We start from the raw sequence: 18,692 nt of genomic DNA on the forward strand, positions 1-18,692 counted from the left end.
TAATAGTTTAAAGAATTATCTAGTAACTAAAGCTGTCAGATAAATGTAGTGGAGTAAAAAAAGAAAGTGCATTTGCCTCTTAGAAGTAGTGGAGTAGAAGTATAAATTATCAAGAAATGTAAACCTTTGAAACTCTACAGTACAGTAATTGAGTAAATTTACTTAGGTCACACTTTACGCCACCGAATGAGATTAAACAAGATTAAATAAGCGAGGTTACACAAAGCCAAGAATGAACAGAATGAAACCTGAGGCGAAACAAGTTTACAAGTCAAATCCAAACAACCCCCCCAAACCGTTATATTATATTATATTATGTCTGACTGACACTGACGCTCCTTTGCTCCAAAATGTACAGAAAGTCTTATACTGTACGTAGAAGGATTGCTGGGCATACCGTATCGACTCGACTGCTACATTTCAAGATTCAAATTCAAAAACTGCAAAAGTAGCAGGTCGACAAGCTCAAGACACGTCGCTTTGCTCATCAGCATTTCAAGCTTGTATATCCACTACTTTTGATGATTTTGGTACAATCATGTAGGGCCTTAATTTACAACTAAAAACACAAAAAGTTAAAATATGAAGAGAAGAGGTTTCTACCCGACAGCAACGATATGCAAATGTACACGCACTCTGTAAATAAAACAAGTCTGTGTTTCTCTCTCTTCGTTAACGTCGTTACACACCTGTGTGGCCTTTGCGTAGGTCTGCCCTGGCTTGACGTCACAGGTCCTTCATTAAATCAGAGGCACATGCGTGTCATAGCGATATAGTGCATTAGTGAAAAGCCACACACTGCCAGACTAGTTGATTTAGGCTAGGTGGTGGTGACTGGGCTATAGCACATCATGTGCCAAGCATTTTCTTCTGGTGTGCATGCAGGCAACTGCCAGTGGTGGTGGAAGAAGTAAAAGTAGCAATACTCACAATAAAATAAAATAAAATCTGTTACAGAGTAAAAGGCCTTTATTCAAAATTGTCCTTGAGTAAAAGTACAAAAGCATTGGCTTCAAAATATACTCAAATTAACAAAGTAAAGTATTTCAAATCTTTCCAGATTTCTCCAGCTTTTAGTTTTAATGGGTTAACGTGTTTTTGTAATAATATTAATAATCTAAATCTAAAAAGAAACAAAGTTTACCAATAATTGCAATGGAGTAAAAAGTACATTTGCCCCTTGATGTATGGTGCAGAAGTACTGTATGAAGTATTTAAAAAAAGTCATACTCAAGTATATAAAGTAAAAGTGCCTCAAAATGTACCTTAAAGGGGAAGACCTTTTTTTCTATTTCCACACAACTCCTCTAAGTTATATTAATGGCATAGTTCAATATTGAAAATGGGTGGTCTTCCCCTTTAAGTACATTAAACTAGACCGGTTGGGTTGATGTCCAGTCGTGCAATACCTGTTGTATCCGTCTGTCTGTCTGTCTGTCTCCCTTTCATGCCTCTTATCTCTATCTGTCTGGCTCTTTATGCCCAATTGCCCATATATGGTGTTCTGTGTCCAGGCCAGTCTGTGATGTCAGAGTACAGACAGTCATTCGGTAAATTAATAGTTACTAGTCCTGTGCCCTGGGGTGTGCACAGTAGGATGTAGGTTGTGCATGTATCTCCCGACCGCTATTGAATGTAGGAGCCTCAGAAGTAATGTTGGAGATCCCAAACCGGTGCCCGTTGGTCAGAATAGTCACCACTGATGTCCAGTTTTTCAATACCCGTTGTATCCGTCTGTCTGTCTGTCTGTCTGTCTGTCTGGCTCTCTTTTATGCCCATATATGGTGTTCTGTGTCAAGCCCAGTCTATGATGTCATCTCCAAATTTGGGCACTGTAGTGATGTCAAGTCAGTGCTGTCAGTCAGACATTCGGTAAAATAGTTAGATAGATACTTAATTACTTTCCACCTCCAGGCAGGCAACTGCCAATCTCAGCTTACCCGTAGGTAAGTGCCAGCCCTGCCGGGTCGGGGGGACTGTAAAGAAGAGACATAATAGCCTCTCATTTCAGCTCAGTCCAAGGATTCTCATACTTCTGCACCAGCAAACTTTACTTGGAGACTAGGGGGGCTTGAATCCTCCGCAGTGTGCTGTGCCCATGGTGTTCCATCATCAAGCACAATTGGCTGTGTTCGCGTTTGCTTGAGGAGGGAAGCCAGGGAGTGTTGCTGCACTAGCTCACAACTAGCAGTTTGTATTAGATCTGCTATTCTCACACCAATATAGGCACAGACCTAATCAGAATGTCATGGGTGTGAAGCTATAATGACTGCAACACACTCTCTCTCTCTCTCTCTCTCTCTCTCTCTCTCTCTCTCTCTCTCTCTCTCTCTCTCTCTCTCTCTCTAAAGGTTTCCTGTGTAAATAAGCTGAAGAGCTTACTAGAATCTCCTTTTAGTTGACCGTGTACCCTCCTATGCAAACTAATAATAAAGTATTCAATCAATCAATCTCTCTCGTAATTCATTCTTCACTGCAATATCTAGTTCAGCAGAAATGCCTTTATTTTGTTGTTGTACAAATAAGTCTGTCGAAAACCAAACTTACTTTTGGCCAGATGACTCAAGTGTATGCTTTTAAACTGAAAACAAGCTTATCAAGCCTCTGAATGTCCTTTTGATGTTGTCTTCAAGCTCCTTGTCTGCTGTTTTACAAATGAAGCGAAGCTATACAGCGGTTACCTCATGTGATGCATCTGCCCTCGCTCTGGATTTGTAGTTCAGACAACAGTTGGGTTATTACATCATTCCCTAAATGCAGATTGTCCCTCAGACATTACAGCAAAACATTTTATAGCTACATTGACTCAAGGAGTTAAAACACATTTTGAAGTATTTGTTAACCCCCCATGTCAGTTTCTTTAAAAACAGTTTTTTTCAGCCTCTCAGTTAGTCATATTTGTTGGTTAAGAAGTGTGTGCACAACTAACTGCAATAGCAATAGTCCAGATGTGCAAAGCAAAAGTATTACGCTTGAGTTGAGTTGAGTCACTGTGCGTTTTGGGTCATTTGCTATTGAGTTACTGAGTTATTGAGATTGAAGGTTATAGACACGGAGAACATGGAGAACATGCCGTGTTTCCAAAGGGCTTACATTATAAAATAAATTTCCCAGAAATTACAGTATGTAAGTGGCAAAGAAAACCATGTATTGTGCTAAAAATAGGACACTTCATTTACAGTGAGGGACATTACTTTGAGAACTTTGATCCAAGATTACACATCTGTGATAAAATGTCCCGTTTCCATGTGTGGTTCTCAGCTGGTGCTGCCCACCCAAACCTCAAAACATTGTTTTTTCCACACACACAGTGTAAGAAACACAAGTGACACACAATTTCTGGACTTATAAAAATATCTCTGTCACCAAGTATGTGGTGGTGATGCTGTAAAGAAAGCTGGAATTCCAACGTTAACATTAACAATATTGTTGGGCTTTTTATGATTGTATTACTAACCTTAGCCACAGTGATGGCAATAATGATTATGAGGTTTTAAAAATCATTAGAGCATTATTTGTTTAAGCTTATTTCCATTATTAATATGATGGCAAAAAGGAGTTCCCATGTTGGCACGCCGACAGCGCTGGCACACTAACAGACACATGAATGCAAGCAATTTGTGCGTTTTGTGCAGTTATTTCAAAACTACTAAACATAATCCGGCATCAAACGGGAGCCAGATGACATCCCGTTTGATCCAGTGAAACAAATTAATATATGAACAAGAATAGCTTTTGACCTAAGAGTGTCTTTCATTATGGTCCTTCCACTTCTTTTTTCTACTTTCCGACAATACCTCATGAGAGCATACAAAATGGCACGTGGGACATGGAAGTGTTTATGGGCAAGTAAAATACACAGTCAAGAGGCGAATATGACTTAAAACCATGATGGACAACATTTCAGAAGTTAAAGTGTTTGCTCCAAGATTACTGAGAAATAGAGACAGCGTACTCCATGTATTTGATGTATTACCTTGTGTTAACCTTTCGCACTACTGTAAATCGATCTCTAAATGCCTAAATTGTAACTGTGAATTGTTTGGAGGACAGAGACCATGCGTTCCTCAAGGTATTTTCTGATTGCAAGGACTGTAAAAGCAAGCAAACACGCAATGATCGCCAAAATCCTTCTCTCTCGTTGTAATGCTGTATATTGTCAGCACAGTTTGAAGAGCATTTACACTACACACCAACGTTTCACTCCTCGAATTGTATGGGTGAGCGACATATAAAGGCCTTTGTATCCTTTCAATCCTTTGAAACAGCAAAATAATGAAATTACTCAAATATAGTTTTTTTATTTACATTTTTGCGCTCACACGACCAAATCTCTCTTTTCTCTCCTGTACAAGTAGAATTCATATCGTCGTTGTCGGGTGAAAACCTTGTATGTCCAAAACCGTTCGTTTTGCATTTATCATTTTAAAAATGACTTGAACTAGTGAAAACACCCAATCTACAAGCACACAACGCCTCGCACTGCGAGGCGTTGTGTGCTTGTAGATCTGCTGTTTTCACTACTTTTGTGCGACGGCCTTGTATGATGAAGCAGGGCTTTACTTTGCAAAAGAACGTACAAATTTGAAACTTGGAGATACAAGGTTTCCACCCGACAACGGCGATATGATCTTCAGTTGAGCACTTCGTCTTTTCAATGCACTTTAGCAGATGAACAGTTGAAACCACTTGGATACATTTCTTTTATTTTTTTATTGCAAAGCCTATATGCGTCTTTTGATGGTGAATATTATGTTATGTTAAATTTCACCCAACAATTTAAATTGCTTGCAGATGACCAAACCGTTTGGCATGTCAACATCTGGTCAAATATCATAGGGATATTTGGGTTATGGAATTACAATAAAGACAATGTGCATGTTTTGGAATAGGCAATAAAACCTTTCATTTAATAAGTGTGCATAATCCACTTCTGGCTTAACTCACCATCGTCCACATTATATATAGATTTCTTTTGATTCATTTAAGTTATAATTGAAGATGGGCTACCCCCATTCTTGGTATGAGGAACATGTGTCTGTGAGTTGACACAGGCTAGGTTGGCTAAACCACAGTAACACTAGCGTCCCTATTATGGGCAAAGTTTCTACATTTATCACAATATTTAATTTCCCTTTTTCAGTATGGGGGGAGGGGTGGCTTATTTGCTTTATTTATAGTACAGAGGAATTGGTGAATGCAATTTTCTATAGCACCTTTATCCAAAAGGGCTCTGCAATGTGTGTTACATTTACCCATTCACACACATGGGATGTGACTATGCGAGGTACTGTACCACATCGGGAACCTTCCGGATGCCATACTGCCACTCTGCCTCTGAGACACAGCCCCTGAACCTCATCCACCCCAGCTGAAGACCCGTAAGGGTCCATTTGGTTCCATTTGTACATTTTAATGGCTGGTCCATGGCCTAATGCGTACCAAACTGGGGGTCCTCGAAACGAGAAGGTTTGAGAACCACTGGAATAGATACCATACAATATAGAAACGTCTTACAGGGGTACAGATGTTTTCATGTGCATTTGCAGCATGTAAGTGTATGTGTTCCTGCACACATGTGTATGTACTATAAATAACTGAGTGCACATGCACATGTGCAAGTGCCCGCACGCACGCACGCACGCACGCACACACCGAACTGCACTTCACCCATAAGTCACTGGAAACAAGCCTGGTGTTGGCACATGTGAAAACCTTCAGAGCAGCGCTTGTGCAAAAGGCATTAAAAAGCCCCACGTAATAAAACCTTTATTTATAGGACCGTAACAGCCTTGTAGTTTGTATTGCGCAGACCCCAAAGGAGGAGCCAAGACACTCAAATTCTCTCTTAGACACTTACTTACTAACTGACGGAGGTTAGTGCCAATACACACGCCACCTCTCCTCCTCGGGCCGCTCAGCTGCTATGCATAGCTTCCTGATGCAAACCAACTTCAAGTTTGCAGATCTTCTTTTTTTCTCCCTCGGCCACATGAAAGCCGAAAGGCGCGTTGAAAATTAAAGCGGATGACAATTTGCGGTAAAGACAGTGCGAAAGAGGAAGAAAAAAATAGGTGCTCTCAGTAACCTCGCGTCGTGATGTCATCGGGAAAAACGTGTCACACAGTGCTAAAATATATGACAAACGTTGACACCGCCACTTGCAGCACGGCAAAAGAATGTGTCCTTTGCTTGTTAAATTTCAAAATGAATGGAATTAGCAGTCGCAGGGGGAAAAGAATGTTGTTGAACAAAACCGTGTAACGCTTGAGCCTCCCTGCTCAAGTGTTAAATAAAAATAACAATTAGAATCTGTAATCTGTATCTTTCATGCGTAGGATGCAACTCAAAGGGCTTCTCCCAAGCAGCATTTCGGCCGATGCAAATAAGTAAATATGAAAGACAAAATGGCAAATAAACAAGATATTTAAAGGATGACTATAGCGTGAAGGGAGGCAATGGAAAAGCAAAAGGTGCAGATAACAGGAGGAGTTTGTATACATAAAAGGATTAAACAAGCATTTGTTTTAAAGATCTATAGCTAGTTTAATACAACTACGACATCAACCGCCAACGGAAACATAAGAAAAGCAAGCGGCCACATTGAGTGCGTTGCTGGAGTTGCGAACGTCAGGGTTGGCTGGTGGTGACAAGATTGATGAAGTCCTTCTTCCATGAGAACCGATGTCCTCCGCTCGCTCTAACAACAGGAAGAGTGCTGTGTGAGTGTGATTTTCCAGTCGCAGAGACGCTAAAACATGGGGTAAACCCTCCATTAGTTCATAGGAAGGGACCTCGTTGGATCGGAGCCACGGTTGAAAGCAGCATGGGAAACAAAAGCATCCCTCCTGCGGCCGGCTAGCGCTCGCTTAGAGCTCTGCCACCGCAAACATTCTGCCAATCAAGCGTGAAGGATGTAGCTGTTGGATGCTGCCTGAAGGCGTTGACGCACCTTAAGGCATCGGAAATAATTTCGCTGGGGACCTCCTGGAAATCCATTAAGGGCTTCTGGGGGTTCCCGGTCCCCACTTTCAGAACTACAGCTATACTGTACATGTATAATGTTTTGCATAAGGGCCTTGTCAAGCAAGAACAGGTCTGCATGTCTGCAAAGGGTTAATAAACATGTTTATTGTCCCTGAAGGGATATTCATCTTCACAAGTCTGTTTGAAAACAACGCAAACAACACATAACTGTATAACACAAAACAACATATCACCAGTAAGACGCCCTAAGGGCGAGAAGCTGTGACACAATATGTCCATACTGTATATGGGTATTCCCAAATATGGGCTTAATATTGATGACATCGGGGATCTCATGCGCATAAAAGGGACAAGGAAGGAATTCATTTTCAAGTGTGACTCGCGTTGCGGTTGGTTGTTTAGGTTGGACAAAATGTGGCCATATTTTCCCAAATATTGAGATGACTGACGTCTGACATCATAGATATATGACGTCATAGACCACATGAGACTGACACAATATGTTCATATATGGGCAGAGGCGTGACACACGCACGCTCGCGATCTTCAGGTTTTCATACTAAATGCGACCTACGGTCAACAAAGACAAAACATGAGGTCCCCACTGTACACAAAAAACCATCCTATCGAAGGGGCAGTTTGATTAATGCCGCAATGGCTGCAGGGGACAAAACTCCTGATAAAACAAACTTTTTCCCACCAAAACGTTCTGTACTGGTATCTTCGCCCAGATGGCATAAGGTCAAATTTGCGATACAGGGGATGATCAGAGTAATTTGTTATCGAAAGTCTAAGCGTGTGAGTGTGATAGTCTTATTGTTCATATCAGCAAGTGTGGGTGTGGGAAGTTCGATGATCTTGGATGATCTTTATGTTAGGCACGGTAGATTTGCATGCAGCAATATACTGCATGCTGGTGGGAACTGCAGTGAAATAGAGTCCGTCAAAATCCTAAAATGTATAGGCTATTAGATATTGCATACTAATAACAGGCACAAATCCATAGTATACTGTAGAAACTGAAAGTAGTGCAATCATAACAGTACAGTGTGGGAGAGGGAAACGGGGACGTATGACTCATGTCACTAATCTCAAAGTTCATGGGCTTAAGGAAACGTTTGTCATTTAACGATTCAGCCAGCATTTCGCAGTGCGTTTGGGCGTCTATTGAACAACCATCAAGAGTGGTCAAATTAAAAAAAGTCATCTCTGAGGCCTGACATTGGTTCCACACTGTCTCGCTCGTTCATTTTTACATCGTGAATTTTGGAGAGTTTAGCTGACGCTCTTTGCCCACAGTGACTTATCCGGCAAGTGCAACCATAGAATAAGCGACAGCTCTCTCATCGTAACGAAACCAATGGAAAAAGAAAAGAGCGTGTGAAAGAACATCGTTCGCAAACCCACACAGAGATGTGGCTCCGAACAAGACCAGCGGAATAGATGTGGCGCAATACGTAGGAAGAAAGACAGGGGAAAAAAGGCCATTGGATTGTCCAGTACAGGGGTGTACTGGTGGTGCGTGGTGGAGTGCCGCTCCACTAGTTCAGAGCCTGTGACTAGTTGTTTGGGCTGCACGAGCGCCCATTAGAGTGTGTCCACCTCGTGTATCAATCATAAACAACCATTCACACCTCTTACAAAAGCCGCCGAGTGTCAACAGCGGTGACATCATTCCTATGTCACCTTGGTCGAGTGACCCTGGCTGGATGCATATCAGTGGTCCATTGTGAAATACTGTAGGTGCTGGTGAAGGCATATTGTCAGATGTTCATGTTCTCAATCAGTCCAAAGAGAGCGTTTGGCTAATGAATTCATGAATTAAAATTAGAGGTGATGTCTGCAAGGTATGACAACACTAAAGTGTCCCCATTATGCAAGTAAATAGAATAGCATTCAATATATATTGTGGGTTAATATTAAAGAGTTTATTGAAATAGGAGATCCCTCACGTGCGTGTGCATGAGCGAGCGTGCGCACGTGCGTAACAACACATTCACTATTGTCTAATTCAGTGGTTCTCAACCTGTCACCCCCCCCATCTCTCTCCCCATTTCCTATCAACCTACTATAAACCTATCAACAAAGGCATAAAAAGCCCCCAAAAATATCTTTAAATGTCCGAGCCATGCACCAGTGTCAGACATTAGCTCTAGTGTCCTCTCCTTCGCTAAATAATAACTTCATTTGAACACACATCAGATTGTGGTAATAGATGTCGATATATTGCATCTGTTGAATTACTTATCGTAGTATTTCAGTACGGGTAAAGTTGCCGGTTTGAATCCCATACTTGTCAGGACACTCTGGGTGGCAAAGGTGAACACTCTAAACACTCTCTACTGTATGATCAAGACTCACTGAAGACGGGCACTAAACTCCCAGCTCCCTGTGTGTGTGTGTGTGTGTGTGTGTGTGCGTGCGTGCGTGCGTGCGTGTGTGCGTGCGTGCGTGCGTGCGTGCGTGCGCGCAGTGCGTGTGTACGTGTGTGTGTACGTGTTTGTGTGCGTGCGGGCCTACCGTAGTATTAAGGGCAAGATTTTTTTTACAATTTAGGCATTTAGCAGATGCTCTTAATCCAGAGCCATTTACAGTAAGCAAGGTAAACACAAGGTAATACATCAAATGAATAGAGACAGTGTGCCTCAGCAATCTAGAATCTTAGGTAAAGCAAGAACCTTTCATCAGTCAAAACATTATAATATTAGTAATAAGAAAATACTAGGTCCTTAACCGTTCCTTACCCGTTACCCGTTCCCACTCATCCTCCCACCTCATCTCCCCCATCATCCTCCCCCCAATTTATATCCGGTCGTACTTATAGATGGTGACGTGACGGGACAGACAGACAGACATTTCATTGTTTAATTAATAGTTAGTAGTCCTGTGCCCGGGGGTTGTGCATGTGTGCACAGTATCTAGGGGATTGAATGTAGGAGTCTCAGAAGTAATGTTGGAGTTCCCGTTGGGTAGATCTTTATAGCCATATATGGTGTTCCATGTTGGAGTGCCCGTTGGGCAGATCTTTATGCCCATATATGGTGTCAACAAGGCCAGTCTGTGATGTTAGACAGTACTATGACGTCAGAGTAGCATGCAGACAGACGGTTACCATGGCGGCGAAACTGTGTAGTACCAGTAAGACTCCCTAATCGGGAGATAAGCGAGCATACAGAAACTTTAGGAGGCAATGGTAGACAATCAGGAGGGAATATGGGAAATGGGACATGTTGATGACATGACTTTAGAGATACTGTGTACCGCTTTGCGTGATTTTAGGGCAAAGTCTGTGTAGGAGCAGTGTCCAAAAATGTGTTTTGCAAAAATCAGCCTGATGGTGGCTCTAGATGGGACAGATGCATGTTGATGACATGACTGTAGAGATACTGGGTACTGTATACCGCTTTGCATGATTTTAGGTCAAAATCTGTAAGAGCAGTGTCCAAATGTGTTTTGCAAGAATCGGCCTCATGGTGGCGCTAGAAGAGGGCCATGTGACAAATGAGGGGTTGTGGTTTGGCAGCCAAGGAGTGTGTGTGCAAAGTTTGGCATGGATCGGGGCAACGGTTGCGGAGATATGAGATAGGGGAAAAGTGTGACGCGACGGACAGACTGACTGACTGACGGACAGTCTGATTGACTGACGGACAGACAGCAGTGGAGGTTTTGATAGTAACTGCGACCTGACGGTCGCAATCAGTGATGTCAGCATGCAGATGGTCAGATGGACGGACGGACAGACATTCGCTAAATTAATAGTTAGATATATGTACATTGAAACTACACAAACTATAGGATGCCAGGTCAACAAATGAACCTGGCATCTGTTTACATGCTATCTAAATTACATTTTAACCTTTGTATAAGACTGCTTGGTAGGCTAGGTCAAGAGCTACTGCAACAGGCTATGGTGGAGTCTGAAGAGGGGAGTCTTCAGATTATGCCTTTTACACAAGGGAGGCACTAACATGATTTACTGGAACTAATCTCCACAAAGAACTCCATGATGGATACTACAGCCACAACATGTTCTTAAAACACACACAACTACATGAATCTGAAACCCTGTTTTCTTGATTGCAATAGAAATAAACGTTTGTGTCATTATCAGCATGTTAATGACACAAGCACACCAGGTTTATATGAACTTCTTCCACGGCTACCATCAGACTGTTGAACAAGACAAGACCACCACCTGTCACCAGGCTGGCCTTGGATTTGTACTCTTCCTCGTGGACCTACCAGTGGATTATACCGGTGAGAGTGACCTTTTGTGGATGAAACTGACACCCGCTGATACTCTGCAGTGCACCTTAATCTCACGGACAACACACTGTTATTCTTCTTGCACCTTAATGCCTAGCATGAACAGTATACAAGCTGCTTTCTTATGTCTAAACCTGATGTAAATACATACAGTATGGATGTATATGCTATGTGTAAATATATTGGTACTGTACATAGTTTGATATTTGATTGCTAATTTTTCTTCCACCTGGGTTCGAATCCGAACGGAGGCTCTTCGCTGTGTGTCTTTCCTCATCTGTCTCTCCTGCCATTCCCTGTCTCTCTTCACTATGTCAATCAAATAAAGGTTTGAAAATACCCCACACACATGTGTTTTGAGTGGTGCTCCTGGAAGGAGCTAAGCTCCAACATCTATCTGGCTTTGTCCGGGTCCTGAAGCGTGGCCTACATCTGGCCTACATCTTGGCACAAAGCGCTCAATGTTTGTTGTCCGGGCTCTGAAGTGAGTTAGTTCTACATCTACACATCGCTCTGACATCACGCTCTGGCTTCACTGTGATGTCACACTAACAGAATCCCTTTTATGCTCAAACATGGAGTTCCCTGATGTCATCAACATTAAGCCCATATCTCACGGGACTTCATATGGGAATGACCATTATATGGAGGCCTCATTGGCCACATACCACACGGGGGACGTCAGTAAGGTTGAGAAGATGACAGCCAGCCCCATGGCCTCCCCTAAGTAACAAGAGAAGTAACAAGAAATCTTGTGAAATAAAATGTCGTCAAACAATCATCAAGGACGATGATAAAAGTGTGAAAGAAGAAGAATGGTTCTACAGACAGGGATATCCGCATGTATGGGCATAAAAGGGTATGATGTCAGATGTCATAGACATCAATGGACTTTCATATAACGAATAACTGAGTAAGCATGTTTTGGCTCTCACAGCATATCTCCATACAGTACATGGATCTCCATATGTGGGTACCAGGGGTCTCCTATGGTCCAATATACATCACTGGCCAGATGGCCAAGAATTGGCATGTCAACCTGAGGCGTCTTACTAGTTATTATTTCAAAACATTTTCAAAAAACATTCCCCCAAAAGCTTGTAGATCTGCTCTTTTCACTAGTTTGGGTCCCCGGGCAAACGTCTGATCTCTCTTTTGGGTCTCGAGCTAAAAGGTTTGGGAACCACTAGGCTAGTATACAGTGCGTGCGGGCTGCTTGGCCAGCAGCACATTAGTCTCTGACTTTCAGAGACACGTTGCACTGTGTGGAATTTCAGGCTTCTGTTTGGCTGTTGCTGCATGTAACTGCTTTTTTCCCCTTTCTGGACTGCTTTGTATGGATATGGAATTGTAGAGAGGCTTAAAAGTCAGACAAAACCCTTTAAAATGTCATGACATTTGGACATGAGGCAGGCTTGCAGGTAAAATAAAGATATTAATTACATTCCAGGCCTGGATAACAGAAAGAAACTACAACTCAAAAGAACACAACTCAGAATAAGGCAACTTAACTTTGATAAGAAAGACCAGGTGTCTGTCAACCTCTCTCCATGGCAGCCCACACTCAACTGAGCTCTGCTCAGTTATGCCCCCGTTTTCATTGAGCAAAACTTCTGGACGTTTTTTTAAAAATTATGGCAATTTTGAAATTCACAGCGCCATGTGAAAACGGCCACTTATTTTGTGTTCCGGAGGTTTTGGAGTCCGAAATTTGACGGCAAAATACCTAGTAATTTTTGCTGAAAGTACCTGAAGAATACAAATTTCCCCACAGTGAAAACGCATACCGTCATTTTTGACGTTTTTTTTTTTGACAAGCAGGTGCATGAAAGGAGACAATAATAACAGTTAAAACACCAGGGAAGAGAGCATTCCTCGACTCAGACCTTATCGCCAGGATCAACTAAGCTTATAGCTTATCATCACATCCAACCATCTTAAGATACTCAGCTAGTGGGGAATGCTCTCTTCCCTGGTGAGAATTGCCCCTATATAGGGCTTGTTTGTGTATTGTATGACATCACGCCACATCATCAGCTGTGGACTCTGTGATGTCATCGTATCTCCATATATGGCCATCTCCGTATATGGAGATATAAGTCGTCCATGCCCAAGTATGGGCTGGTGAGGTCAGACTTTGTGTGATGCGTAGGTTATCTCCATATATGGAGATTCAACATTCCAGGTGTAACTATGGCTGCCGATGTCATACTGATGTCAGCAGTGTGATGTCATACTGATGCGGAGATATGAGCAGGGCAAAGGTGTGACGTGTGACGTGTGACCGACGGACGGACGGCCGGCCGGTGGAGGTTTTGATACCAGTAAGACTCCCTAATTGGGAGATAAGCGACCGTTGGTCGCTTATCTCCACAAATAGGCCAAAAGTTGTTTTACCAATTATCAAGACATACGGGCAGTTGACAGTTTGCCATGGTTACTCATTGAAGTTGAATCTCCATGTATGGAGATAACCTATGCATCACACTAAGTCTGACCTCACCAGCCCATATTTGGGCATGAGCAACTTATGTCTCCATATATGGAGATATGTTGACATCACACAGTCCTCAGCCGATGATGTGGCGTGATGTCATACAATACACAAACGAGCCCTACAGTATAAAGGGGCAATTCTTGCCAGGAAAGAAGCATTTCTTCGACTCAGACCTTATCGCCAGGGTTGGCTTATAGCAGCTGTCGGTAGGACCATATATGGATTCTGTTAGTGTGGATCTCCTAACAGGGCATCATCTGGGATACAATCCCTTTTATGCCCATATATGGAGATCCCTAACAGAATCCCTTTCATGCCCATATATGGAGATCCCTAACAGAATCCCTTTTATGCCCATATATGGAGATCCCTAACAGCATCCCTTTTATGCCCATATATGGAGATCACTAACAGCTAACAGAATCCCTTTTATGCCCATATATGGAGATCCCTAACAGAATCCCTTTTATGCCCATATATGGAGATCCCTAACAGAATCCCTTTTATGCCCATATATGGAGATCCCTAACAGAATCCCTTTTATGCCCATATATGGAGATCCCTAACAGAATCCCTTTTATGCCCATATATGGAGATCCCTAACAGAATCCCTTGTATGCCCATATATGGAGATCCCTAACAGAATCCCTTTTATGCCCATATATGGAGATCCCTAACAGAATCCCTTTTATGCCCATATATTATGGAGAAATCCCTGCTCTGAGTATCTGACATCAGTGTGATGTCACCTGTTTATGCCCATATATGGAGATCCCTGCTCTGCGTATCTGGTTGCTATGGTAAACAGTTGGTTGCTAGGGTAAAAAAACATGGTTGCTATGGTAAACAGTTGGTTGCTAGGGTAAACAGTTGGTTGCTAGGGTAAAACCATGGTTGCTAAGGTGGTTGCTAACGTACACTAACAAACCAGCAACAACAGACTGTTGCCACAGCAACGTACACAAAGGTTTGTGTACACATGTGGTGTGATGTCATACTGATGCGGAGATATGAGCAGGGCAAAGGTGTGACGTGTGACGTGTGACCGACGGACGGACGGCCGGTGGAGGTTTTCATAGTAAACTGCTCCCTGACGGTCGCAACTAAACTGCGACCATACAGTCGCAATTATATCTGACCTATTTTTAGTCTGATTGGGACGCAAATGCGCTCATAATGCTGTGATGAAAGTTGGAAGCTTTACCAACTCAAAGAGCTGCATCATTAGTTAATAGTTTCTCTTCGCTGTGTGATGATTAAAAGTGTTTTACAGAGCAGCGAGCATCGAGTCTGGTCATCCATCGTTTACGGTGATGCATGAAAAAAAAATTACAGCTAATAAGAGCGAGATTGATTGATTGATTGATTGAAGACTTTATTAGAAGTTTGCATAGGAAAAGGTACAGTTTCATGACGGTACATTTCACTGGTACAACGTCTACTAAAAGGAGATCCTAGAAAAGACTAAGCTTATTTCCACAGGAAATCATTAAAATATCTCATATAACATTGAATGACAGACGAATAGAACACAGTAAGTAGATATAGTCAGATATCTAAAAAATCATTACAAACAGTAAGTATATACAAAGAAGGGGCAGGGGAGGGTAGGGCTGGGCTGGGCTAGGTTTGTTTGAAGGGGCAGGGGAGGGTATAGGGCTGGGCTGGGCTAGGTTTGTTTTTACCAGTTGTAAACTGCTGCTGCCTGTAAGTGGTTTTTCAGGGCGATTTTAAAGGATGCTAGTGATCCACACTCCTTTAAGACCTTCGGTAAAAAGTCCTTTCTCTACATCCACTACAATTGAAATTCAGTTGCTTCTTATTGTTATTTTGTGTATTCAATTCTCATTTTAAACTTGGTTTCAGTCAAAAGGAGCCTCTCAGGTGCAGTAGTGACTGGGCATGTTTTTAAATGTTTTTATTTCTCCAAAAATTATGTTTTAGCTAATTCAACATTAAAAAGGCGGAACCAGGGCGGGACAATTAAGGCAGATAAGGCCTGCTGGTTGGTCAGTCAGAGACCAATCAGAAGGCTGACAAAGGGTGAATTCAAAGCTTGTACCGGTAGCTCTGCTATTTTTGCAGAGCCAACGTATACATGGATTAAGTGGTTAAAATGATAGTGGTGCTACCGGTATATTAACACATTTTGTAGGGGACCCCCCGGAATGCCCAAGGACCCCTGGGGCTCCCCAGACCCCACTTTGAGAACCACTGGTCTAATCCAAGTGTTTTTTTTTTTTTTCTTTTTTTAACCTATAACTGCACCAATCTGTGTACTCGCACTTCCAAGAGGCCAAGGAAAAATCTTTGTCCTGCACTTTTCACATCTGCCTTTTATAGCGCCACCAGGAGGCCAATTTATGTAAAACACTCAGTCATGTGACGGATCTGTTTCATTTCTCATATTCCTTTCTGATTGGCCTAGATTGACATCTTAGGTTTGCAGGAGTGGCCCGTTTTGAACAAAATGCCTCATATCATGAACACAGCATCCGATTGCGGGGACACTTTGCAAAAAAAGAAAAAGATGAGAAGAGCATTGTGCTCAAAAAACGGCTCTCAGTTTCAGCCCACTTACAGTAGGTTCAACCAAAATAAAGTTGTCAAAGGGAGATACAGTGTGCAAACTTTTATTATTTGACCTATGGTAGTTTGAATTGAATACCTGTCTTTAAATGGTCTATGGATGTTGTTGGTGTTGTTAAAATGTAAACGTTTTTTCCAAGATTAGTTTTTAGGCTTTTATGCCTTCATTGATAGGGCAGTAGACTAAAGCAGGAGACGCAGCAAAGGTCATACTATGAATGCACCAAGGATGCATTCAAGTAAAAAAAAAAGACATTGTATGAGTGCTCCAGCTATAGTGTCCTCAGTACATTCCTACAATGACCAACGACCCAAAAAATGTATTCTTTCTTCTTTAACTTTCTTGATGACTTTTGTTGCCATTGTATCACCAGAAAGATTGTTATCTAAAATATACAACCCTGATGTACTGTAATCTCTTCTTTTCTTGTGACAACCCACTCTGATAGTAAAGTCTGACTCTGTGGCCCTACTGAGGTTAATTTTGGACCCAAAAAGAATGGATTCAACAAAGGTGTAATGATAGTTTGTCATCAGTGAGCAATGTGTAGATTTTACCCATGCAGCTCAGAGCTATAAGGGATTTTTCAACCTGAGAATTGTTCTCGTCCAAGACCGAGTCACAAATTACAGATGCTGATGTCATGATGTCATTAATGTAAATTAGGAACAGTAAAGGCCCTAGTATGCTTCCTTGAGGATGCTTCCTATTACAGCCCAGGGTCCTAATAGCTCTTACTCCTTATGCCTAAAAAAAAATGTACAATTTTGAAAAACATTTTTAAAATAGTGAAAATAGCCGACATCTACATCGACTCGTTGTCAGCTTGTCGATCGGGTTTTTGAACTATTCAATATTTTTAAAAATAGTTTAAAAATAATAATCACACCAACGTGACAGTAGCAGTAGCAGCGGTGCTGCTACTGCTACTGCTGATGATAGATCCACATGACGTCACAGGATAGGAACAACATCAGTATTTGATACAAACACTTAGAAAAAAGGACATACAGATGCGACATGACATAGGCTATTTGATAGAATGGAGAAACACTGTAAATAGGCCTATACACATACAGTACACATGGACATAGGCCTACTGTGCCCACAAAGTCACATATTGGCGTATAATGCCTAAAAAGTTTAGGAATAAGGGGTAAGGTAAGATAGTAGGCCTATGCACCTTAAGCACATCAGTGACCGGGTTAAACAGATATTAATGCTGGGGGCCCCCTGGCCCCTGCACTGCAAGGACCCCTAGGCTAGGGGGGGACCCCGGACCACACTTTGAGAACCACTATTCTAATGGGATGCCGCTCTAATACCTAAAGCTGAATATATGATTCGCCATACAGCAGTAGGCTACCGCGATTTACGTGGGACACTGTTCTAAGATGAAGTTTTAATAAGGCTTGAGGCTGGTCAAACCCCAGCAAGTTTGTACAGACATATGACACCTCCTCCGACGGATTTATTGCTTGTTGTTACCCCCCTTAGGTGTTACAATGAAAGGTTTATTCATAAAAAAATAAATAAAGGGAGTTTTGTATTTTGTGCGTAAAAAGAATGAACGCAAAAGAACAACAATTAAACACCATGGCACACACAGTCAGAACATTAATTCGTTAGAAAGTTTCACACTGGGATGGCACGTCTGGCTTCTCGACACAGCACAGCGAATACTGCCACTCTGCGTTCCAAAACAGACGGTGCCGCCTGCGAGTTTTCCACTCGTGTCGGCAAGAAGCATCATTTACGTTGTTGGGATCACGCGCGCGTGTGGACTCGTGTGCTGCTACCCGCCTGCGAAATGCATGGTATGTGCTGCCTGCCCGTGAAACTCTGCATCTCCACAATTCAGCAAATGATGCGAAGCATACAGGGAGACCGTCAACAGACTAGAGTCGTGATAGTAGTGCCTACTAGTGCGTAATGCAACTGCACTGGATGAGGTGCGGTGCGCTCCACCGGAGCAGAGAGCAGGTGGCTGCCTGCAGTTTAACAGAGGAGGCTGCCTGAAACACACAGGAGAAGCAGAATGCTGTGTGTGTGTGAGTGTGTGTGTGTGTGTGTGTGTGTGTGTGTGTGTGTGTGTGTGTGTGTGTGTGTGTGTGTGTGTGTGTGTGTGTTCTATTCAAGATGTCCATGCGTATTTCTTTGTTCGTGCCACTGCAGACGCATTGACTGCAGGCTTAATCGTGGCCGTGTCAAAGCAAGAGAAACCCCTCACAGCAGCTAACCCTCTGTTAACTCTTGGAGTGTAGGCCTACACATGTAACCCGTAAGGATCCATTTGGAGTGTACACTTGAGTTACAAATGGATAAGGGTTGTAGCTGCGAGCCTGCCAGCCG

Source organism: Nannobrachium achirus (genome assembly GCF_963921795.1).
Source record: "Nannobrachium achirus genome assembly, chromosome: 1".
NCBI lineage: Eukaryota > Metazoa > Chordata > Actinopteri > Myctophiformes > Myctophidae > Nannobrachium > Nannobrachium achirus.